This window comes from Puma concolor, chromosome A3, assembly GCF_028749965.1.
Source record: "Puma concolor isolate L17-30 chromosome A3, mPumCon1.1.hap2, whole genome shotgun sequence".
In the NCBI taxonomy this organism is placed as follows: Eukaryota; Metazoa; Chordata; class Mammalia; order Carnivora; family Felidae; genus Puma; species Puma concolor.
The window spans coordinates 109,291,840-109,316,922 of NC_141669.1; the positions used below are offsets into that span (position 1 = coordinate 109,291,840).

The following is a 25,083-nucleotide window of genomic DNA, read 5'->3' on the forward strand; positions in this document are numbered from 1 at the left end:
GAGATTTATTCACGCAAACTCGAAAGTCTTTTGGTGATCAATTCCTGCCTCTCAGGTGTCAGCTCTTTGGCCCTATAATATGACAAGGAATTGTACAATTGGCTGAGACTTAGGGACATACACACACACACACACAAAACCCCATGGCTCTGGGTTTTCACTTTTATATCTCTCAAGAAGATACAACCAACATGATAGACTTTTAAATGGAACTTTGCTGAACTGTGGCACACAGTAGGTGCTCACTGAATATTGGAATTTACTTTCCATCTTAACATAGCCCATGTGGTAGCCAGCCTCCAAGATGGCTCCCAAGGATGGCCCTCTCCTGATATGCACACTCTTGTGTAGTCTCCTCCCATGCTGTAGTGGGATTGGTCTGTGTGACCCATAGAATAGGCAGATGTGATGGTCTGTCACTTCTCAGATTAGGTTTTGAAAGGCACTGTGGCTTCTGTTTTGAACCCCTCCCCCTCCAAGTCTCTCTCTCCTCACTCAGGCAGAAGTCAACTGTCATGTCTTGAGGCCTGTGTCCTGTGAAGAGGCCCATGTGGACAGCCAAAAACTCCAGCCAAGAGTCCCATGAGTGAATCTTCTTGGAAGCAGATTCTCTAGCTCTAGTCAAGGCTTCAGCTTGATTGCAACCTCATGAGACCCTGAACCAGAACCCTCCGGCTAAGCCACCCAGACTTCTGCCCCCAGAAGCTATGAGATAATAAATGTTTATTGTTTTAAGCCACTGAGTCGTGGGGTAATTTGTTATTACTCCCGATAGATACCTAAGCTCCCTACCCCTCAATATCCAGCATGTTATAACAGTAACTATAGTTTTAGTAAACTGTATTTTAGAGGTTAAAAAATGTTGGCTACAGATTTTCAATAAATTTTAAAGCCCCTTATTTAATATATTCATAATTAATGGATTTTTCAGTTTTCTCTGTTGATTGAACTCAGATAGTAAAAGAATTTTCAAAGGCCTACAAATTGCTGCCATAACATCCAATACCCAAGCAAATTGTGTATTTCAAAGAAGGATTAGGAAGGTCTTTATTTTACGAGGCTTTAGGGGAGCTGCCTTCCCAGCAGGCTCTCCCTGAGCACCTGCTGAAATCCTCCGTGCAGCTCTCAGACTGCTCCGATCTAGGACAACACAGGGGCTTTTAGGTATGGCCTGGCAGGCTTTGTCATCCCTGGTCTCTTTCTCTAGGACACTGTAAATCAAAGGCTCTGGCTAAAGCTTATACATCAAACATGGAGATGAAAAGAAGACAAGACCAAAAGAGACATAAATAAAACCTTTCCCTGTGAGACAGTATGGCAGCTGGCTAAGCTATCACTGAATGTCAGCCTCAAGTAACATTTTCCCTTCTTTATTTTATGAACTTAGCCTGATCTTTCACAACTATTCTTTTTTAAGCCTACCCATGACAAACAACTCCAAGTTTGCCTAGTAAAAATACCACTGTAGGAGAATGTCTTCTAATGGGAACGTTTCAGAGGCTGATTTCTTGGGTTTTCTATTGCTAGAGGGTAAGTTCCAAGATAGAAGAGACCGTATCTAGCTCACACTTCATTTGCAGGAATTAGCACAGTGCCTGGCACACAGTAGGTGCTCACTGAATATTGGAATTTACTTGCCATCTCTGAAGGCCTATCAATCAATCAAAGGGTATCTGCTGAGTGGCTATGGGTATAGCACAGTGCAAGGAGCTGTAAGGACCACGAACTTAACATAACATATACACACCTGAAGCACTTAAAGAGACGATCAAGTCCTCATTGTGTATCCACTGGGATCTAGTCGTTCTTTACACATAAACACAAAGCTCTGACTTTCTTAACAAGTTACGTGACGTTTTAAATATTCTATGTAGTTCCTGTGGTATCTGAAATCAATCACATTCACTGGGTACTCACTGATGAAAGCAAAGGTGAGTATTTCAGTTAATAAGCCGTTTGGGACTGGAAATAATTATACGTATAAGGGTGAGAGTATAGATGGCTTTTTTTTTCCTTCTAATGTTCTGTATATTCAGTATCTCCTACAATTAACATGTATTAGTTTAAAGTCAGAGGAAAATAAATGTACTCTTAAAGGGGCGGAATGAGGTGGAAGGAGGAAAAACATCAGGCAAATCAACAACAAGTCAGGGAAAGGCAACCTGTGATGAAGAGCACAGGCTCTGGAGTCGGCAGATCTGGGTTCAAGTCTCAGCACTGCTGCAGTCTCAGCTGTGTCTCTGGGCAGAGAAGAGCCTTTCTGAGCCTCAGTTTCCTAATCTGTAAAATAGGGATAATAGTGTCTTCTTTGGGTAGAGCACGAAGATAAATGAGATAATACATTGAAAGCTCTCAGCAAAATGGTAAGGATGGAGCCAACGGTGGCTATTATTTCTATATTGTCATGAGTGACAGTGAGTGATATCTGAGGCAACTCTTGGGGTAACTGCAGAAGCCCCAATTTCTACCCCGATAGACAGCTAAAGAGCTTTCCTCTCCCCGCGCTTCCACCACTGTCCTGTTTTACCCTTTCTTCTCTTTTCTCCACTGCTTTGGACTCTGCCTGTAACACCCACTGGCATGTGTAGGTCTGCAGGTGGGATCTAGGTTAGTGAGGCAAGGTTAAGTCATGTGATCCAGGATCCTGCCATCCTACCAACTCTGCGTGTGATTTCAAGCCTCTTACGCACTCTTGGCAACTCTGTGTCATCGAACCTATAAAATGGTGACAGGACCCCTGCCTTTACTTACTGTAGAAAAATATTAGAAGGAAAAAAATCCAAGTAAACAGTCTCCAGCAATGATACAGTAACTGGTACCAGACCTGCCCTTCTGCTGTAAAACAACTAGAAAGCTGGACAAAACAACGTTTTTCAGTTATTGAACACAGGGAGTTCAGGAGAGAGAAGGGAAGCAAGTAAAATGTGCCTACGACTGCCCCAACTTTCTGCGTGGAGTCACTTTAGGGACCACAGTGCAAGGAGGGGGAATCTAAGCAGGGCACAGAGATTGGAATTTGAGGTGCCTGAAATTTATGAAGCCAAGTCCTGTAGAGGAGGAAGCCGCACAGAGATAAAACTCCAGAAATAAGCATAGAGATTATTCTTTTGAGTCTTTCTCTGGACACTAAGCTGTACATTAAAAAAAATTTTTTTTAATGTTTATTTTTGACAGAGAGACAGAGCATGAGTGAGGGAGGGGCAGAGAGAGAGGGAGACACAGAATCCGAAGCAGGCTCCAGGCTCTGGGCTGTCAGCACAGAGCCCGACGCGGGGCTCAAACTCACGGACTGTGAGATCATGACCTGAGCCAAGGTCGGACACTTAAGCGACTAAGCCACCCAGGTGCCCCTAAGCTGTGCGTATTTAGAGCAGAAGTCTATAAAGCCAGGCAAAGCCAGGGCAGTTATGACCTGGACACCTTTTAGAACTCACACAGGGCTGGGGGACACACATGTTTTGACAGCCAGAGTGGAGAGTCCTTGTTGAACAACTGGGGTATTCAATAAGAGAGCCAGAAAGGGACACACCTCGGTAGGAAGCCAGACTAGCGATACGTAAAGGCTGCCCTAAAATCTCCCTAACAAGCTTACAAACAAGCCTTGAAAGGATCAAGTTTACCAGCAAGTAATCTACCAGTTATGCCATTACTTTTACATAAAAATAAATTCCTGAGTATAGGAAAAAAAGTGGTGCATGGGTCCTATAAAGTGGGATATTACTAAAAAGGGATTTTTCAGTGGTTATAGGGAGCTTTATCAAAAGTCCTTTTAGGGGCGCCTGGGTGGCTCAGTAGGTTGAGCGTCCGACTTCGGCTCAGGTCACGATTTCGCGGTCTGTGAGTTCGAGCCCCGCATCGGGCTCTGTGCTGACAGCTCAGAGCCTGGAGCCTGTTTCAGATTCTGTGTCTCCCTCTCTCTGACCCTCCCCCATTCATGCTTTGTCTCTCTCTGTCTCAAAAATAAATAAATGTTAAAAAAATTAAAAAAAAAAAAAAGTCCTTTTAGAGCAGGAGTCAGCAAATTTTTTTCCTGTAAAGGGCCAAAAGGCTATGCAAAATCAGCCCTTGGGTTAGATTTGTCTGGCAACCTCTGCTCTACAGTCTTACTCAGGTGTCCCTGGTCTTTGCACGTCATACTCGACTGAATTAGAATCTGCACTTTAACCAGATCCCTGAGTGACTGATACACACATTACATTTTGAAAAGCGCTGCACTAAAGCAGGGGTTTTTAAAGCTTGGCTGCATATGAGAACCACCTAGGGAGCTTTTAAAAAATTCTGATTTCCCCAGGCTGCCCTCCTTACTTACTAAATCAGAGCTTCTAGAGGTGGGTCCTAGACATCAGTATCATTAAAACTCCCTCCAAGTGATACCAATGTGCAGCTAAGGCTAAGAATCAAGGTTGAAAAGGCTTACTTAGTACAGTCAAACTGTCAAGCTCATCTGCTAGCAGAGAAAGCAGCCTCCCTCTTAGAGACAGATGGATTCCAGAATCACAGAAACTCCCAAGGAGCACGAGTGGTGAAAAAGAACATTAGAGCTAATGCTTTTTTTTTTTTTTTAGATTTTTTTTCTAAAGTTCATTTATTTATTTTGGGGGAGAGAGAGAGAATGAGCGGGGCAGGGGCAGAGAGAGAGAGGGAAAGAGTCACTTAACTGACTGAGCCACCCAGGAGCCCCAGATACTTTTTTTTTTAATTGACGTATAGTTGACATACAATGTTACATTAGTTTCAGATGTACAACATAGTGATTCCACAATTCTATACCTTATGCTATGCTCACCACAAGTGTAGCTGTTGTCACCACACAACGTATTAGAGCTAGTTCTGGATGTCTCTTTCCAGTCCTCTGGTGGTGAGTGCCACTAAAAAAACGTAATCTTAGAGGGGTGCCTGGGCAGCTCAGTCAGTTAAGAGTCCGACTTTGGTTCAGGTCACGATCTCACAGCTCGTAGGTTTGAGCCCTGCATCAGGCTCTGTGCTGACAGCTCAGAGCCTGGAGCCCGCTTCAGATTCTGTGTCTCCCTGTCCCCTCCCCCACTCACACTCTTGCTCTCAAAAATAAATAAACATTAAAATTAAAAAAAAAAAAGTAATCTTGGAAGTGCAGAACGTATTTAAAAAGATGTTACCAATTTCAGTCTCAAAAGTTAAACATTTAGCTAAAAGTAGACAATTTATTAATCTTTTTGACTTTGGGATTATGTTAAGGAATTAATTCTATAGGGCTGAGTTCAGAGGCATTTTAAATTCAGTAATGTTTAACTGAAAATATACAGATATTCCTAAATAAACCACCAATGAGTGTTCAGTACTTTTCTTCAAGATTCTTGGGTCCCGAACAACAATTTCACAGATGAGACTTACTTTTTCCAGTGTTAATAAATATTTAACACCTTTAAAGATGCTTTCTGGATCAATACTCAGGATGCCACGAAAGAGAGGCAGTAATAGGTGTTTTGAGAAAAGCTGGCTCATTTCTTGGTATAAAGTCCAAAACAACCATTTGACTCAGTTCTTTTTGTTTGTTTCTCTGCCTTTTCCTCTTCTGAGGAAATAGTGTTGTAAATATATGATTCTCTCTCCAACTGCTCTTTTCCAATATTTGCATTTTCTCCCACCCATAGGAAAGTACAGAAGCTCTTTATCCCATAATTATAAGCTTATAAGCAAGAAAAATGTATTAACTTACTCCATTAATACTAAAATTCTTCTAGACTCTCCTCACAAGTCACCTATCCAAGAGGCCTTTCCTGGCCATGGTGCTTAAATCACACCCCCATCTCTTACATTTCATCCCCTTTCTTCATAGCACCAGCTGATAGATTATTTGTTTTGTTATCTCTCTACCCCTTGTGTACCCCCTCCAAGCATGAGGGCAGTAACTATAGTAAAAGCTCCTTGAAGGGAAGACCTTTATCTGTTTTGTTCACTGTGTATCCCCAGGGTCAAGCACGGGGCTTGGCACATAGCAGGTACTCAAAAATCATTTCTTGAATGAACAAGCAACATCCACTGCATTTTTAAAGAGCCTAGTCATCAGGGGTTCAGGTAAACAACCCAATTCAACATGGAGAGAACTGAAAGAACTCAGTATATTGCTGAGGCATAATGCCTGGTGAGAGTGACGCATAGGGCATCGTTGCCTCCCATCGGTGTAATGATTTACTCTGAAAGGCAGAGAAACGGTGTAACTGAGCTTGAAGCTTGGTATAATCTACTAAAAATATGATCCATAAACTCTACAAAAATCTCTCCACCAAAGGAAACTTTTAATACACAGAAAAGAATCGCCTTGCTGTCTTACAAGAGGCCATCCATTCACTTGTTCAATGATACCAGAATTTTCAGAAATGGAAGGAAGGGCTCTTAAATTTCATGCAACAGCATCTCTAAGCAATAGTCATGATTCATACCGCTACCATTTTCCAGTTGCCTATTAAGCATCAGGGAACTGTGAGCAATGCTTTCTGCACTATGTATGCCAAGCATCCCAAGCACTGGCCTCTGACTCATGGTAGGCCATGATGAAATTCTCACCAGTCCATGGCCAAGTGAGAAAACTAGCAACCACACGAGGCTGATCTTTATTTGGGGATTAGGTCCTCCTTCTATTTCGGAAATTAAATTAGCTTTTCTTTTATGAAATGAAGGTAGATTTGTGGAATCAGTGGTATGGGCTGCTTTCAACGTGTTTCCTTGGCAAAATAAAAAGTGGGGCCAATCTATGTTGGTCCTCAAAAAAGAAGGAGGGGAGGGAGAAGGAGGAGGAGGAGGGGAACCAATAATGTATCCAAACATTGCCAAACATCTCTAGGGTGAGGAGGGCAAAATCACCGCTGGTTGAGAAATGTGGTATAAATACCTGAGTTACCTACACAAATGAGGGAGGATGGATGCAGTTGCTATCAAACACGATAGTGGTAGTTAGAAAACTTGTCCGGGCTGTGGCTGCCGATGCCAAGGGCCAATGGCACTGACTCATACTTGCTGGAAGAATGGCACTCCACTCAGGTGTATGCTGAGCTGTGGAACCGGGGACCCACTCACGCAAGGCAAACAGCATTTGCTACACGGATGATGGCAATCAGACACCTGATCACATGCATGTACCTTTAAAGGGAAATAGGGGGCGCCTGGGTGGCTCAGTCGGCTAAGTGTCCAACTTCGGTCTAGGTCATGATCTCACCATTCCCGAGTTCGAGCCCCATGCCGGGCTCTGTGCTGACAGCTCAGAGCCTAGAGCCTGTTTCAGATTCTGTGTCTTCCTCTCTCTCTCTGCTCCTCCCCAGCTTGCACTCTGTCTCTATCTCTTCCAAATAAATAAACATTAAAAAAATTTTTTAAGGGAAATAGGGAGGGGCGCCTGGACGCCTCAGTTGGTTAAGCGTCCAACTCTTGGTTCCAGCTCAGGTCATGATCTCACAGTTTGTGAGTTCAAGCCCCACATTGGGCTCCATGCTGACAGTGCAGAGCCTGCTTGGGATTCTCTCTCTCCCTCGCTCTTTGCCCCTCCTCCACTCTCTCTGTCTCTCTCAAAATAACTAAACTTAAAAAAAAATTTTTAATAAAAAAAATAATAAAGAGGGGCGCCTGGGTGGCTCAGTCGGTTAAGTGTCCGACTTCGGCTCAGGTCATGATCTCGCGGTCCGTGGGTTCGAGCCCCGCGTCGGGCTCTGTGCTGACAGCTCGGAACCCGGAGCCTGCTTCCGATTCTGTGTCTCCCTCCCTCTCTGCTCCTCCCCTGCTCATGCTCTGTCTCTCTCTGTCTCAAAAATAAATAAACATTAAAAAAAAATTTTTTTTAATAAAGAGAAATAGGGATTTAACTGTGAATTCAGAGCAAATCAACCTAAGAATCTACTTACAGAGAGCTATATCTGTTAATGCCATCAAGATGGACTGTAACCAGTAAATATTCATTTCATGGAATCAAAATGGATTGCCTATTTTTGTGCAAACATGAACATTCAGATCCTTTCTATTAGGCATACATCTAGTTCTTTGATGACTTTTTAAAAGCTGTCATTTTAATCACTTATGAAAACTGTTTTAGAAAGAAAAATCCACCCCCAAAATTTCTCACCTCCTCTTATGAGAAATTATTCTGTTTTAATTCCACCTATGGAAGCGTATTCTAAGGATGTATGTGCCACAGTGCTGTATCTGCCACTATGGCAACTCGTTAAAAAATGCCACCCCCTTAAATTCCTTCATGGCGTATTAATTTGATGTTCTAAAACAAATATCTTACCATGAATTAATTCCTAGTGAATAATAAGATTAACCTAACTAAACTGGCTTCTATAACACTTCCACTATTTGTAAATGTGTTTCTTGTACTTTTTAAAAAATATTTTTTAATGTTTATTTATTTCTGAGAGAGAGAGACAGAACGTGAACGCTGGGAGGGGTGGGGGCAGAGAGAGAGGGGGAGACACAGAATCCGAAGCAGGCTCCAGGCTCCAAGCGGTCAGCATAGAGCCCAAGGCAGGGCTCGAACCCATGAACCGTGAGATCATGACCTAAGCCAAAATTGGATGCTCAACTGACTGAGCCCCCCAGGCGCCCCTCTTGTACTTTTTTAAGGAGATTTTTTGCTAGGCTTCGTTATAAATATTCTCTGCTAAAATCTACTAAATCACTAATACAGGTATCCCCTACTTTTCCAAAGTTCATGTCTCACCACTTTGCTTTTACAAAAGACCTTCATTAGTACCTATTTTCACTAACCAAAAGAAATCCAAAGAGGATTTTCACTTTGATCAAAAATGGCAAAATAGCGTTCACTGCTTATATACCGAGGCAGCTGTACCTGAGAAGCCAGAGTGGCCCCACCAAGCTCCTTCCTGGGAACTATACTCATAATCTCTGCGTCGAGCCACCATAACTTTGACCTGTGTCTGTGGACATCTGTACTTCATCTCAATTTATTATGTGCATCTGTTAACAAGGTGTGTCCTAAGGTGTCAGAAATGCCTAAAAGGGGTTATTTTTGGAGTCTGGGAAAGCTCAAAAAATTTTCCATATAAATTAATGATAATTGCATCTTCACTTTATGCCATTCTGGCTGATGAAAGCTTTCACAGGAACACTCTACTTATGTATATAGCACAAGAAACCTATACTTAAAATACAGCAATATAGTTCTCAAGATGTGATTCAACTAATGAGAGTATGCATTCACCAAATGCACTGGGTAAGATATCACTGAGAAAACCCACTACAAGATTGTTTGTGAGACTAAAAGAGTAGGAACCACCTCAACACCCATCAATAGACACCACATTAAATAAATTATGGTCCAACCATACAACAGCATACAACGTAGCCACTAAAAATATGAGATCTGCGTGTACTAATATGGCAAGATGCCTTGAGATAGCATTAAATGAAAAGAGTAAGATACAAAATGGTAGGTACAATAAAATTCCATTTGCATTTCTAAAAAACAGATACATGTGCTGTTTTGTGTGTGCAATATATGTGTATATGTACGTATGTGTATGTATAGCTATATCAATATTTATGCTTATAATTGCATAGAAAATATCTAGGAAGATACACAAAAGTTATTCACAATTACCTCTAGGAAGAAGCACTGAGGAGACACAAGACTTTTACATTTCATTGTGTACCTTCTGTACTATTTATTTTCCTAAACTTTTCTTTTAAAAGGATCACTACTGGGGCACCTGGGTGGCTCAGTCTGTTGAGTGTCTGACTTCGGCTCAGGTCATGATCTCAGTTTGTAGGTTCGAGCCCCATGTCAGGCTCTGTGCTGACAGCTCAGAGCCTGGAGCCTGCTTCAGATTCTGTGTCTCCCTCTCTCTCTCTCTGCCCCTCCCCTGCTTGTGCTCTGTCTCTGTCTCTGTCTCTCTCTCAAAAATAAATAAACAAACATTTAAAACAATTAAAAAAAAAAAAAAGGATCACTATTGCCTTCATCACAAGGGGACCTGCCTTCAAAGACAAGCTGCAGTAAGTATTCAACAAAAAGAAAGATATGGTTTGGATTTATTCTCTATAGCTCTTTGCCTGAAATCCCTAATGGCTTCTAGGGAACATGAATCCTGAAGCCTACAAAGAAAGGCTATATCCTCAAAAAGGAAGTCTAAGGGGAGCCTCTTTTCCAGCAATGTTAAAATAATTCTAGGGCATGTGACTTGCCAAAATGGGAACATTCCACAAAAATAGGACTCTAACTTGCAAAGCTGCTTTGAATAATGCAGTGTTTTATATATATAGGGATATATCGGGATGGATATTATTTTCGGAAATATTTTCGGCAGTCAAGAGTTTATATTATATTTCTGGATTAAAAAATTTTTTAAACCAATGATATCATCGTGCCAGTTTTGAATCACAGTTCAAGCACAATCAAATGTGGCCAAGAGCTGCCCTCGGCCCAGCAGAGGAGAGGGACAGGAGGCAAAGGCTGACTGAGGAGAGGCACGGCCCCGTGGGGCTCCAGCTGAGAGAGGTGGGCACTGTCCTGGCACGCAGCTGCCAGCCAGTGGATTCCTAAGCCAGTGTGTTCACGAGCAAAATGAGAACTCTGGACAGAAAATCACCGGGAATGGTTACAAGACCACTTACTCTCAGACACTAAAAGCAAGTCTTGTAACAGAAAGATACAACAGGGGCGCCTGGGTGGCTCAGTCAGTTTAGCGTCTGACTTCAGCTCAGGTGACGATCTCGTGGTTCATGAGTTCGAGTCCCACGTCAGGCTCTGTGCTGACAGCTCAGAGCCTGCAGCCTGCTTCGGACTCTGTTTCTCTCTCTCACAAACACAAAAATAAACATTACCAAAAAAATTAAAAAAAAAAAAAAAAAGAAAGATACATGTGGCAACCATCACAGCCACCACTCTGCACCCTCCCCTGCCCCAAGTTACCTCGTTCACATGTCCTGCACACAGCAAAACACAAGCATGGGCTGTGACAAGGCATGTTGGTATCCGGACTCAGCAGCATGTCACGGGCAGGCCAACTCTCCCATCATTCTGCAGTGACAGGGAGACGCTGAATCTCCCCGTCCATGGCCAGAAGCAGAGCCCAGTAGTCTCAACCAGTCCCTGGGACAACGCCACCCTTCTCCTAATCTAACTCCTTCAGCACTTGGGAAGTAGTTTACCAAAACTGCCTGCCTGACTGTAAGAGTGGAAATGGACTGGGACACTTATTGCAGAGAATCTGTTTCCTCACAGTAATACAGGAAATGATCACTGCTTCTTAATCATCATAAGGGATGGGATATAGGAACGGAAGAAGAGGCAAATTTTTTCATTTTCAACGGGGAGGAAGAAGATATAATCCGTAAGTGCATACATCATAGACCACCGAGCCTGATGCTTAAAGAGTTTAAAGTGTGGGGTGGGACTGTCATGTGTGACACCTTTGTGTGCCCAACTCCCTTGGGTAGGTATTGTTATCCCCACAAAACAGATTTTAAAACTGAGGCTCAGACAAGTTCTTTAACACACCTAGGGACACCAAGTAAAAAGTCACAAAGCCCTTCAAACCCCAAAAGCTGTACTCTCTCCCCGTTCGACCGAGAAACGGAGGCCACCCAGGCCCAGCCATGAGTCCTACCATGTTAGACCCACCTCTGTCTGATCACAAATTTATCAGAAAGTTCAAGTATTTACATCCCTATTTTGTTGTCTGTCCCAAATAATCTACCTTTTACCCTTTTTTTGTAATGAATTGAACTGATGTTACCTAGACTTCTTACGGTGATCATTTTGCAGTGGATACATATACTGAATCATTATGTTGTACATCTGAAACTACTATAACCTTATATGTCAATCACATCTCAATTTTTAGAAAGGTTTACATAAAGGGGCGCCTGAGTGGCGTTAGGCGTCCAACTCTTGATTTCGGCTCAGGTTATGATCTCGTGCTTCGTGAGATCGAGCCCCACAACGGGCTCTGCACTGACCGCACGGAGCCTGCTGGCTTTTGCTCTCTCTCTGCCCCTCCCCTGCTTGCACTCATTCGTGCTCCCTCTCTCTCTCAAAATAAATAAACTTTTTTTTTTTTTTAAGATACTACATAAAAAAGAAAGTGACACAATGTACTGCTGTAGAAGGGCCTAACGTCCTAAACAATGCAAAAGGGAGGCTGGGGCACTGGTTGATAAAGAAGAGAATGAAGGGGAAACACCATTACCACCCTGCAGCTTCATGACAATTAGACCCAAAGTTAGGCACTAAGGTACAGCTTTCTGAGCTTGGGACAATACTATGTTCCCGGAGGGAACAAGGGCATTCAGGGTTTGCGTTGTTAACATTTTGGTTTTTCTCTCCGCAGATCACCGGAGCATCGCCTGGGTTCCCACTGCCAGGACTCCACCAAGATCCCCCCGCGGGGCACAGGCTTTAGCTCGCCACCAGCACGCAGCCCTCTCTCCAGCAAACAAACTGCCAAGGAGTCTTTGAGTAAGTGGGAACTCTTGGGTTGTTTGTTGTCATTTGCCCCACGCCTGCAAACACTTCCAGAAGTCAACAGGAAACCTCTTGTGCCAAACTGAACAAAACCCTGCTTCTCGGCACAAATTCCTGTTCGATGCACCAGCAGGTGTTTCCATGCCAGTCACAAAGTGTCAAGTGGCACCGGGAGACAGGACTAGGTGACAGGGATGGCTGATGGGCACCTTCATCCTGGGCAACTCCCCCCATGACATTCCTGGGGAACCCCTTATGTCAGGCCGAGAGTGACATGTTCTCGTGCAGCCACAGATCAGCTCTAACAAAGCGAAAGGTTACAGACCTGGAGCAAACAAAGCTGGCCTGCAGGAACCGTTGAAGTCACATAAAAAATACAAAGGAAACAGTATAAACTGGTCATTTTTTTTTCTTGCTCTGTGCTAATGTTTTGCATTAATTTTATCAATCCAGCACGGAGGCCAACAGCGTCCTCTTTTGACTGAGGAGGCAGGAGACAGGCTCCCAACACCCCAACGGCAAGCCCACCACCACCTGCTCTTGGGATTCTTGTTTTATTCCTTTAAATGTTAAATTTGAGGCCCAGGCTTCTAGGGAGTTTCCCTGAAACCATGCCACATTTGAAGCTCCCTACCTTTTTTTTTCTTTTCCCCCCCTGGGGAAAGCTTTTTATTCTTTCTATCAGATTCTCAAAGAGATCTGCAGTTGAACCAAGGTAAAGCAAAAATGCCTTCAAGCTTTCAAGAATGTTGTATTAAAATACAGCCCCTCTTGGGGCCCCTGGGTGGCTCAGTTGGTTAAGTGTCCGACTTTGGCTCAGGTCGTGATCTCACGGTTCATGAGTTCGAGCCCCACATTGGGCTCTGTGCTGATAGCTTGGAGCCTGGAGCCTGCTTCAGATTCTGTGTCTCCCTTTCTCTGCCTCTCTGCCTCTCTCTCTCTCTCTCTCTCTCTCTCTCTCAAAAATAAACATTTAAAAAGATTTTTAAAACATTTTTTTTAATAAAATAAAATACAGCCCCTTTTGAGTTGCAAGTGTTATGGGCTTATGGAGTATGTGCTGAGGACGAATAAATCCGCAAAGTGAGAAGGAATGGCCAGGGCTGGTAAACAGGCCAAATGGGAGCCTGAGCAAAATGTAACCCATTTCACGTTGTTTTGGCATGGGCCCTGGCCCTGTAGCATGCTGACAGAGAATTTTAAAGGAATCACCGGGTTAAGCAGGGAACAATGTTGCAAGTGGTGATCACTGATCAAGCTCCAGAGAAAGGATGCCTACTCCTACCACAGCCTCAGTTAAATAACCTAACTGGGACTCAGTTTTCTCAACTGTAAAATGGGGCTAAAAATAGTATCCTCCCCCCCCCACCTTTGCTTACTGGGATAAGGCCAAGTAAACAGTAAATGTCAGGGATCATGAATGCTAGTTAGAGGAGAGGTTACACTCCTTTTGTAATCATTTTCATGTGTGACCTTTGCAGTGAACCCTTCCTCAGGGTGAGAGATTTATTATCATCTCTGTGTTAATTCTTCCCTTTAAGAATGTGTGGTCACATGTTTTAAAAGCATATTCTCAGCTCTGCCGCTTGACTCTTTCACAACTTCTCTCTTGAAAGGACCAAAGCAAATGTATCTCCTCCACGTTTTCCGTACATTCTATTTTCTGTAAATATCACATGAAGTCTACAATGATTTGAACATTTCTAAGCTCAACAGACAAAATTACAGAGTGGATTTTCCAATCTCTGCCACTTACTGACTAAAAACGTCTTGTGTGTGTGATGCTTTGAACCTCTTCCAGCGCTTTCATAACTACTCTTTTATTTATGTGCTTCTTTATTTATTAATACCTGTACCTCTTCCCATCAAGGACTGAAGGTGGCTTTAAGGACACACAAAAGTTGACAAGTTGGCATAAAATAAAGGCAGAGCCAAGGAAAAAAGAAAACCAAAACCCCTGGGAAAGGGGAAGAAAAAGGCATTATTTCTGTTTCACAGAGAAGGAAACCAGGGCACAGAGCCATGTAATCCTTTTTGAAGCAATGTGGGTTAAAAGCTAGAAATAAGCTGACACGAAGCCAGCCCTACAAATGATATCCTGGGACTCTGAGGCACTGGAAAATTGACTCAAAACAAAACCCACCAAATCAGAAAGACCACCATGCAGCTCAGCGAAAGTGGGCAGAGAGATGGGGACCCCTCCCGGGAGAAGCCCTGGGAGCTGGATGGGAACAGAGCTTGGAGGAAACGTGGCACTGACAGCAACGATGATGACCCATAGCACGGATCAGGTATTACTAAGGGCCAGGCACCATTCAAGAACTGTCACAATGTCACCTCATTCACGACTCACCACAGGGTCTTACAACGTAGGCTAGTATTACTCAAGTTTTGCAAAGGAGGCCCAGAAAGCTTAAGCAGGTAACTTGCTCAAAGTCATAGAGTGGGTGGAGGATTTGGACCCAGGGGTCTGACTCCAGAATGCACTTCTAACCTCTGTCCCCAGAGACCTGATGCAGGCAGAGGCCATCAAAGGAAAGTTGGGTGACCAGCTGAGAGAGTGGGAGAGTGAGGAAAGCAGTCATGGTGGGTGGGTCAAGGAGGCTGCAAGGAAAAACGAGGACTCGGCTAGGAAACCAAGGAAGCCAGGATCTAAATCCCCATGGTGGACGTGCCTTTTATTTTGATGCTGGCAGCTTGATGGAGGTATTCCTGAGTGACCCCATGAGGAGCCAGGACACTGCCTTACTTCCAAAACCAACCTGATCTATGAGACAGGATAACAGGGTGCTGTTGTCGTTGATGTGGATGCTGCTAAGGATATATGATTTTTTAGGAATCCTTTCATCAACAATAGCGTCTGCTTTAGTGTTGCCATTCAATTCAGCTAGTATTCGCCGAGCACATACCGTGTACCAGGCACTGTAGTAGGCATAGTGATTTTGAACACAGGACTTTACAGACTTTATGTAATTTCCATAGCACATCAGCTATTTTTAAGCATTAAAAAATTTCTAAATTTTAAAATAGAGCCCTCCTGACTTCTCTGTTTCCAGGATATGAGTGGCTGCCAGCCTCCCAGGCTATTCCTATCACAGCTCTAGTTAATTACTTGCTTTACTGTACAGGGTCCCCTCCCCCTCCCTATACCTTCAGGAGCCACTACTTCCTCCGGTTTCCCTTGGTGCACACTTTGAGCTGTAGCTTCTTCCCTCTGTCAGATCCCTTCCTTCCATGTTGGCCTTTGAGGGGGGTCAGTAAACCTATATGCCAAATATTTTTAATTTTCCTGCTCCAGGCACTTCCAGGATTGCTCTTCCTGGTTCCTTTGTGGAAATGGGGCCATGTCAATAGTTCTGGCAATGAGTTGTGAGCAGAAGGGGTTCTTGGGGCTTGTCCCTTTAAACTGCCAGGGCGACGCCCTCCAGAGTTCTCTTTCTTCCTCCACATGACCAGGGCAACTTTTGAGAAAGGCTGCCAACCATCCTGACCGCCCGAATGAACATGCAGCATCAATGAGAAATCAACTGTGCACTCTCCAATCACTTAGATTGGGGGCTCTGTTACCACGGCATAACCTCACCCCTTCTGGCTGATATAGCCTTTCAAAAAGGCTCAGTATTTCTGGCCCATTGTGACCACCCCTACTTTTCCAGAAGATAGAGAGAGAGAGCGATAAAGACAGAGACAGAGATAGTGATGGAGATGGAAACAGAGATAGAGACATAGACACAGACGGATATAGACACACATGTAATTTTTTCTTGTCAGTTCTTGAAAGTTTGAGGAGAAAGGTAGGATGTGTGGACTACCAGCCACTTTGTTCCAGTCTCTGTATATAAATTATTTACATACAAAAGTAAACAGAAGTTGCAGCGGGGCACCTGGCTGGCTCAGAGGAGCATGCGATCTTGGCATCTTGAGTCTGAACCCCGCGTTGGGTGTAGAGGTTACTAAAAAAATAATTAAATGAACTTAAAAATAAAAATAAGTTGCAGCTTTTGAGAGCCTTTAGAGAAATCTCACAATTTTAATCTGGAAATATATAGATACGAAATTTCTTCACAAGATGAAAGGCACAAATGATGCCTTGGAGTATAAAAAGCAGTGCACTCTGTATGAACTTACAAGGCAGTCTAGGAAGAACCTTTGCTCCAGCTCAGGGTTTCTCAGCCTCAGCACTATTGACATTTGGGGCCAGAAAATTCTTTGTTGTGAAAGATGGCTGTCCTATACGTTGTAGGATGTTTACTGTCGTCTGGTTTCTACTCACCAGATGGCAGTAGCACTGCCTCACATCCCAGTTGCGAAAACCAAAAATGCCTCTAGGCATTGCCACACATCCCCTGGGGACAGGTCACCTTCAGTTGAGAATTACTGAGCTAGCTATAATCACAAATGGACTTAAACTTTCTCCCACAGAACTGGATATCAATTTTCCTTCCTTGAAGATTATTGTCATGTTTATATACTGACACAAGTGTTGTCCCAGTGCCACAGAACTGGATCCAAGACAAATCGGTCTGGGTTCCAAAGGTTAGGCCACCTTTTCCAGAATTACTTCCAGGGCATGAACCTTGAGCCTGTGAGTGTCCTTTTAAGAGACTTAGACTCAGGGCATCTGGGTGGCTCAGTCTGTTAAACATCTGACTCTTGATCTCAGCTTAGGTCATGATCTCACAGTCGTGGGATCAAGCCCAGTGTTGGGGCTCTGCACTGTCAGCTTGGGATTCTCTCTCTCCCTCTCTCTCTCTGCCCTCCCCCTGCCCTGTCTCTCCCTCTCTCTCAAAATAAATAAACATTAAAAAAAAATTCTCTCTCCCTCTGCCCTTCCCCCACTCACTCTCATTCTCTCTCTCTAAAATAAAAATAAATAAATGATCTAAGTCTTTTAGTTAATTATTTTATTTATTACTTAACTTTAGTTAAGACAAATTTAAAGGAATGTGGTATTTACTCTATAATTATTTTATTTATTACTTACTTTATTACTTAACTTTAGTTAAGACAAATTTAAAGGAATGTGGTATTTATTCTATAGTAAGATGGCCACGCATTAACCCCGTCCTCTCCTTGTGTGCATGTACCATTCTTGCATTAAGGGTGGAATTGATTCCTTCACCCCTTGAATCTGAGCTGGTCTATGACTGCTTTGACCTACAGAATAAACCAGAAGTGAGGCAAGCCTTTAAAAGACTAACAGTTTCTGCTTTTCTTCTTTTGGAAGGCTCCCTCTTGGGATCTTCCCTTTAGGAACTCAGCCACCATGCTGTGAGAAGCCTGGGTCATGAAGAGGTCACGTGGAGGTGTTCCAGTAGACAGCCCAGCTGAGCTTCTGGCTGATGGCTAGCATCACTGTCAATGATCTTGAACATTTCAGACAACTCCAGCTCCCATGTGATTGCAACCCCAGCCAACATGACACTGGGCATAAGAACTACCCAGCGGAATCAAGTCAACCCACACAACTGTGAGAGTTAATAAAATGGTTGTTGTTTCAAGTCACTATGTTTTGGAGGAGTTAGGCTGCAACAGATAACCCAAACACAATCTCAGAGAGAACCACTGTTGGTGACAGCGGCCAGAAGGGGCAAATGTTGGGGCACCTGGCTGGCTCAGTCAGAAGAACGTGCAACTCTTGATCTCAGGGTAGTGAGTTCGAGCCCCACATGGGGTATAGAGATAAATAAAAAACTTAAATAAATAAAAAAACGTAACAACAATAACAAAAGAAGGGTCCAATGTACATGTGTGACATGCCAGGAGTCCAAGCAGTAGCCCAGGAAACAGGGAGCAGAGAGGTCTCTAACAACGGCAGAGTCTTGTCACATGGCCAGGGGTGTATAATTCCAAAGAGGTCAGTGATATCAAGTCATTGTAAGTTCATGAGTAACAAAGTCATCATAACGTGACTTCTTAAACAAATGTAGACGTGCCTTCAGTCAAATACTATTTCCTGGAACATACAATTTTACATGATCATCATGGCAGATACTAATAATAGTGTGTTTAGTGTGCGTTAACATGGTGCTCGGTACTTTCCATGCATTGTCCTTATTCCTCAAAACAGTCTTGAAAAATAAGAATATTTATCTCTCCCTCTCTCCCCCCAACCCTCTTTCCTTCCCTCTCTTCTTTCCTACTTCCTTCTTTCATCAGAAAAGGTAGTTTAAATTTTTTCTAAATCACATCATACATTGTTAGATGTAAGAAAGCTTCCTGTTAAACTTTGAGCAAAAAATAGAATCCAGAGCTGTTTTTTTTTTCCTTCCCAGTTCTTTCTTTTTTAAATTCCAACATAGTTAATGTACAGTATTGGACTAGTTTCAGGTGTACAATGTAGTGATTCAGCAATTCTATACATTACTCAGTGCTCATCATGATACACATACTCTTAATCCCCTTCACCTATTTCACCCCTCCCCCCCCTCCTCTCTGGTAACCATCAGTTTGTTCTCTATAGTTAAGGGTCTGTTCATTTCTCTCTTTTTTTATTTTGCTCATTTGTTTTGTTTCTTAAATTCCACGTATGAGTGAAATCATGTGGTGTCTTCCTCTGACTTACTTATTTCGCTTAATATACTCTAATAATATACTCTAATACTAGTATATTATACTAATATTATATTATAGTATATTATACTATAGTATATTATACTATATAATATACTACTATAATATACTAGCATATTATACTAATAGTATATTATATAATTATAGTATAATAATATACTATAATATACTCTAATAATATACTCTAATACTCTAAGCATAATATACTCTAGCTCCATCCATTTTGTTGCAAATGGCAAGATTTCATTCTTTTTTATGGCTGTTTCCTCCCAGTTCTTAATATGCTGAAACGAATTCAATATCCTTCCTACTTCCTGGCTAGTTGCAAACAACTTCAACTTCTCACGCCTGTTGAAGGTTGAGTTAATATTTGAAAAGTGATATGTAGGTTTACAGCCTACTACCGGCAGAGACCAGTTACCCTTTCAGTTCACCTCCCATGTTCTAACACCCTGGAAATGTTTATGGAGTGTCCACCGCATGGGTAAATGCCACGTTACCTCCTCAGTAGATGAAATCAGAAACAGATTACAAGTAGGAAGATTCTACCTGGATGGACATACTGGCAGTAGGAAACTCATTTCCTTTCCATCATTCTGTAAGGCACCTGGATAGCCAACAGCAAGCACAGTATTCAAAACAGAGCATGCACTTACTCAACGCTTACTGGATGAATAAAAAGCATTAAATAGAGAGTAATATGAATGTCTGAAAATAATGTTAAACAGTGTTCACTGTGTAAAATAAGTAAAGTAGGATTATCTGATATTATTGGCTCATACTGAGCCCGCAAAATGCATTAAATGCATTTGAATGCATTAAAAAATTCTCATTTACAGCCTTATGTAGATAATTCCAAATTTGTTTTTCCCAATTTCGAAATCTTGCCATTTCATACTTTTGCTCAGGCTGCTATTGCCTTGGACCTGTAGGAAGTTACCACATAATCTATATTCATGAAGTCCAGATTTGAAAGACAACATATTTCAATCAACTCATTCTTTGAAGAAAGAAGGCACAGACTTGGTCACAAAGACCAATGATCTTCTCATCTTCACAAAGTAGCTCAAATTCAAATTTAGGCAATTAGCTGAGAATTTATAGCCAGAGATAAAGCAGTGGGAAACTGTAGGGTACTTCTCAGATGCATCATGAAGGAAAAATTCCACAGGCACCAGCTGAAATCACAAATGAGCAACTCCCTGTTTCTTATTATGACTATTTCTCTATATTTCATTAATGATATATTAATAATGTTATTAATAACTATGGCTGACAGAGCAACTTTAAAGCATAATTTAAAACTCTACAGGTTTAAAAATACTGACAATAAATAAGGAAACTCTGAGGTCTAGTAATAAATGGTTATAAAAAATGTTTCCTCCAAGATCTGATTAAATTTTGTATTATTGTTCTTCTCTGGGGAACTGTAAATGTAAAATAACATGTTAATTTCTATTCCTTAAGTAATATTTCTCTAGCATCCTCAGAATGTAATAGTTTCAACAGCTACTCTTTTCATAGAGAATTCTGACATGAGAAATAAGATATCTGCTCTTTCCTGAAGAGATGTTATTTTCTTAAATGAGTTTGTTCATTCTATCTATTTGTTCTGTGAAGCTATGAACCTACCCTGCCTGATTTTGTTCCTCTTATTTTAAGTTTGCATATTTTATTTTCCCAACTAGCCTCAACTCTCTGCATACAGAAATCATGTGTTCCCACACGATTTCATGTTTTATGTGACCCTCAACTTAGAGCATGGTGATAGATGCAAAGAGGACAATAAAAAAATGTTTCATTGACTGGTTAGATAGACCTCTAACAAACATGCCATAAAGGCGCCTGGCTGGCTCAGTGGGTAGAGCATGCAACTCTTGATCTCAGGGTTGTGAGTTTGAGCCCCACGTTGGGTGTAGAGATTACTTAAAAATAAAACCTTTAAAAAAAAAAGCATGCCATAAAACACATTCTCACAGACGTGGCTCTGCTTAAAGCCACCTGAAATTAATGGGGATCCTTCACCATAAGATGATTTGTGGAAACTGCACGGAAGCCTCTTCAAATACAAATCAAAGCACTTTGCAAATGAGAAGGCATCTGTTGACATCTACATTTGCAATGAAGAGATTATATGAGAACAGGGTTAGATAATTTGACTACAACTATACGTTGAGTTAGCAGAAAACATCTATCCTAACAGCAAATTCTAGGAAGTAATTCTGTGGATACTTTGGGTCAGTATGAATCAGAATAACTTCCCTGTAAAGGCTCTGTGCCAGTACAAATCATTTTTTTTTTTTTTTTTTTTTTTTTGCCCAGTACTGAGCACCATAAAGGGTAAGGCTTATAGTTGCTTGTTGAAAGGAGTTCAACAAAGAAGTAGAAGTCTAGAAACACCCACAGGGGCACTACTAGCTATAAGAGCAGCAACAGTAATGACCGCTAGCCTTTACTAAATGTTCTAAGCTCTGTTGCCTCATTCAGTTGTCATGACAACCTAAGAAGCAGGCAATATTATAATTTTCATTCTACAGATGAAGAAATTGAACAACGCAAAGTGTAGCAACTTGCCCCAGGTCAGAATCAAGGTCAAACCTAAACCAGTCTAGCTCCAAAACCAAAAATAAGAATGCAGAATATGATCTTTTTAAGTGAAAATGATACAATTAAATAAGTAGCTTTAAGACAACTGGCTCCCATTGAGAAAATAATAAAGCTATCACCCTGCCTCACATTCTACACCAAGAAACACATTTCAAAATTAAAAAAAAAAAATTTAAACTATAAAATTACCAGGAGATACCTAATTTATATAATCTTGGGAGAGAATGATTTTCTAAATATTATACCAAAGCAGAAGCATTGATGGATAAAATTAACTATGTAAGAATTTAAAATCTGTACAACAACAACAAAACGAAACAACACATTTACTTGTAGTAGCCAAAACTGGGACACAAACTAATGGCCATTAACAGGGGGACAGTGAAAAAGATTATAGTGTATTTGTACTCCAGAATACTACACAGACCTTTGGTTGAGCTATTAACATCTAAAGATGATTGTGATAGAACATGGAATTTTAAAAGGTGAGTTGGAGGGGTGCCTGGGTGGCTCAGTTGATTAAGTGTCTGACTTCAGCTCAGGTCAATATCTCACGGTTTGTGAGTTTGAGCCCTGTGTGGGACTCTGTGCTGACAGCTCAGAGCCTGGAGCCTGCTTCGGATTCTGTCTCCCTCTTTCTCTCTGCCCTGCCCCGCTCATTCTCTCTCTCAAACATAAACATTTAAAAACAATAAAAAATAAATAAATTTTTAAGAAGGCAAGTTGGAAAACAATATGTTTTTGTTAGAGATTTCTGGTTTGCTAAAATCAAACACAAACAGAGACCAGACTTGAAAATTCCCTGAATGGACACAACCAGTTAGTCATACATGTAAAGCTTAATTTAGTTTACTTTGCAAGATAAGAGAGGCTAATTTGACCTGGGACACTTCTTGGTTATGTGTCTGAAAATCATAAGCAAAACTTAAATTGTTCCCCCAAACTAATAGGAGGTAACCACTAACCAAACCCTTACATTTAAGAAAATTCTAATATTGTAACCAATTACTGCAAAAGCCAGTCACTGCCTCCACACTACATAAGCTGCTTTATAACAATATACCTCTGAGCTTCATTCTGTGTTTTGGTTTGAGCACTCCCAATTTGCAAAGTGTCTTTTTAGTGTATGCACAATAAACTAATTACTACTTCAGTGATTCATTGGTTTTACTTCTGTTTTCTTTTTTTTTTTTCCCTGAACTTTGACAGGTTAAAAGCTATGCATAATCAACCGTACTAAAATACACACATTTACATGCACAGTTTACCAACACTGAGATATATATATTTACGGTACACTTCCCTAAAAATATACACAACACTACTGGTTACCACCAGGAAGTAGAAAGGGAGGGGAAGAATAGAGAATGTTCTTTTTGCTTCTTTTTCATCTGTGGTATTTTATTTTATTTTTTTAATGTCTATTTATTTTTGAGAAAGATAGAGAGAGAGAGCACAAGTGGAGGAGGGATGTAAAGACACAGAGGCAGACACAGAATCTGAAGCAGGCTCCAGGGTCTGAGCTGTCAGCACAGAGCCCAATGCGGGGCTTGAACTCATGAATGAGGAGATCACAACCTGAGCTGAAGTTGGAGGCTTAACCAACTGAGCCACCCAGGCGCCCCTGTTTTACCTTTTTTAAAGTACCCATTACTTTGGTCATTTTAGAGAAAACAGAGAGTGTATAAAAATTAAAAGGCAAAACTGGGATGAATTATTGCAAAAAATGCTAAAGAGTTAGTATTCTTGATGTATAAAGTACTCTTACGAATTAGTAACAAAAGATGACAATTTTAATAGAAAACAGGCAATTCATAAAAAGGAAAATGTCCAAGAAAACACAGTATTTCTTTACACTATAATCAGAGAAATGCATATTAAAACAAAAGTCTTTTTCCCCCCCATAATTAGCAAAGTTTCAAAAAATTATAATATTAGTGTTGAGAAGAGCCTTGGAAAAAATGGTTTTCTTCCCTTTTCTGGAAGGACAAACTAGTAATACATGTCAAAAAAAAGTTTTAATGTGATAGAGCAATTTTTCTTATAGGAATTTAGCTTGAAGAATAATTTAAGATAAATACATGGGCTTAACCAGAGCAATTTTTCTTATAGGAATTTAGCTTGAAGAATAATTTAAGATAAATACAAGGGCTTAACCAGAAGGATGTTGAACACAGCCCTTTATAACAACACATTAGAAACAATGAAAATGATCAAAGCTAGGGAATTGTTTATTTGTATAGCAATTTTTACAGTTGTTTCAGAGAAAAATGCAACTATTTCAGAGAAACACAAGAAAAGAAAAGAAAACAAAGAAAAGGTGAGCTTACAAGCATTTAAAGAAAAAGGGCCAGGATTTTTATGATGCCCGACAGATTTTTTTGGTTGAAAATTTTCTTGAGATATTTAAGAATCCCATGCAGTGCTAGAGATCAATGCAGACAAATCCTGTGAACATTTCCCTACTTTCCCTCAATGTACTTCCAACTACAGAATACTGGCATTAATAAATCCAACAATCTTATTCCGATTTCTCCAGTTTACTTGTATGCATTTATGTATGTCTCTACAATTTTATCACGCGTCTGGGTTCACCCATCCATGACCACAGTCAAGATACAGAATATTTTCATCATAAGGATCCCACGCATTGCCCTTCTAGAACCACATCCACCTCCCTTCTGCCCACCCCAACTCCAAACCCTGACATCTACTAGTCTGTTCTCCAATTTCTAAAAATGTTTGCACTTCAAAAATATTGTGTAATGGACGACAGTACATCAAGTTTTGGAATTCACTTTTTTCCCCATGAGCTGAATTCCCTGGGAGATTCATTCATCCAAGTTGTGTGTCTGGATGGTTCATTACTCTACTGCTGAGCGATATTCACTGGCCATACCAGTGATGCACCACAATCTACTTAACGATCTCCTGATGAAGGATATCTGGGACATTCGGGTTTTCGGGTGTTAAGACGAGACCTGCTACGAACATTCATGTATAGGCTTTTGCATGAATGTGACTCTTCATTTGCCAGATAAATGTCCAAGAGTACAAATGCCAGGTGCTCATATGGTAATTCCATGTTTAGTTTTACAAGAAACTACTAAACTGTTTCCCAGAGTAGCTGTGCCATTTTACACTCGCAGCAGCAATGCGTGAGTGGTCCGGCTTCTCTACCCCTTTACCAGCATTTGGTGGTGTTATCCTAGCCATTTCTGTAGGTATCATTATTGTTTTAATTTGTACTTTCCTGATGGCTCCTGATGTTGGACATACTTTCACGTGCTTATCTGCCATCTGGATACCCTCTTCAGAGAAATGTCTCTTCATGTCTTTTGCCCACTTTCTACTTGAAGTGTTTACTTTTCTGCAGCTGAATTTTGACAGTTCTTTTATACTCAAAATACTAGTCCTCTGTCAGACAACAGACTTGCAAGTATTTTCTC

At 41.3% G+C, this 25,083-nt stretch overlaps 1 protein-coding gene and 1 long non-coding RNA gene across 5 annotated transcripts in view; one reads left to right on the forward strand and one right to left on the reverse strand.

Annotated features, from left to right (window-relative positions):
* The window catches only part of LOC147582649 (uncharacterized), a 38,336-nt gene extending 19,286 nt beyond the window's left edge, over window positions 1-19,050 (forward strand). Inside the window, exons 2-3 of the long non-coding RNA XR_015249378.1 lie at window positions 12,321-12,448; window positions 17,682-19,050. This is a non-coding gene — a long non-coding RNA (uncharacterized LOC147582649). The remainder of the gene's footprint in view (window positions 1-12,320; window positions 12,449-17,681) is intronic.
* Window positions 1-25,083, reverse strand: part of SHLD1 (shieldin complex subunit 1) — an 88,005-nt gene that overhangs the window by 41,064 nt on the left and 21,858 nt on the right. The window lies entirely within an intron of this gene.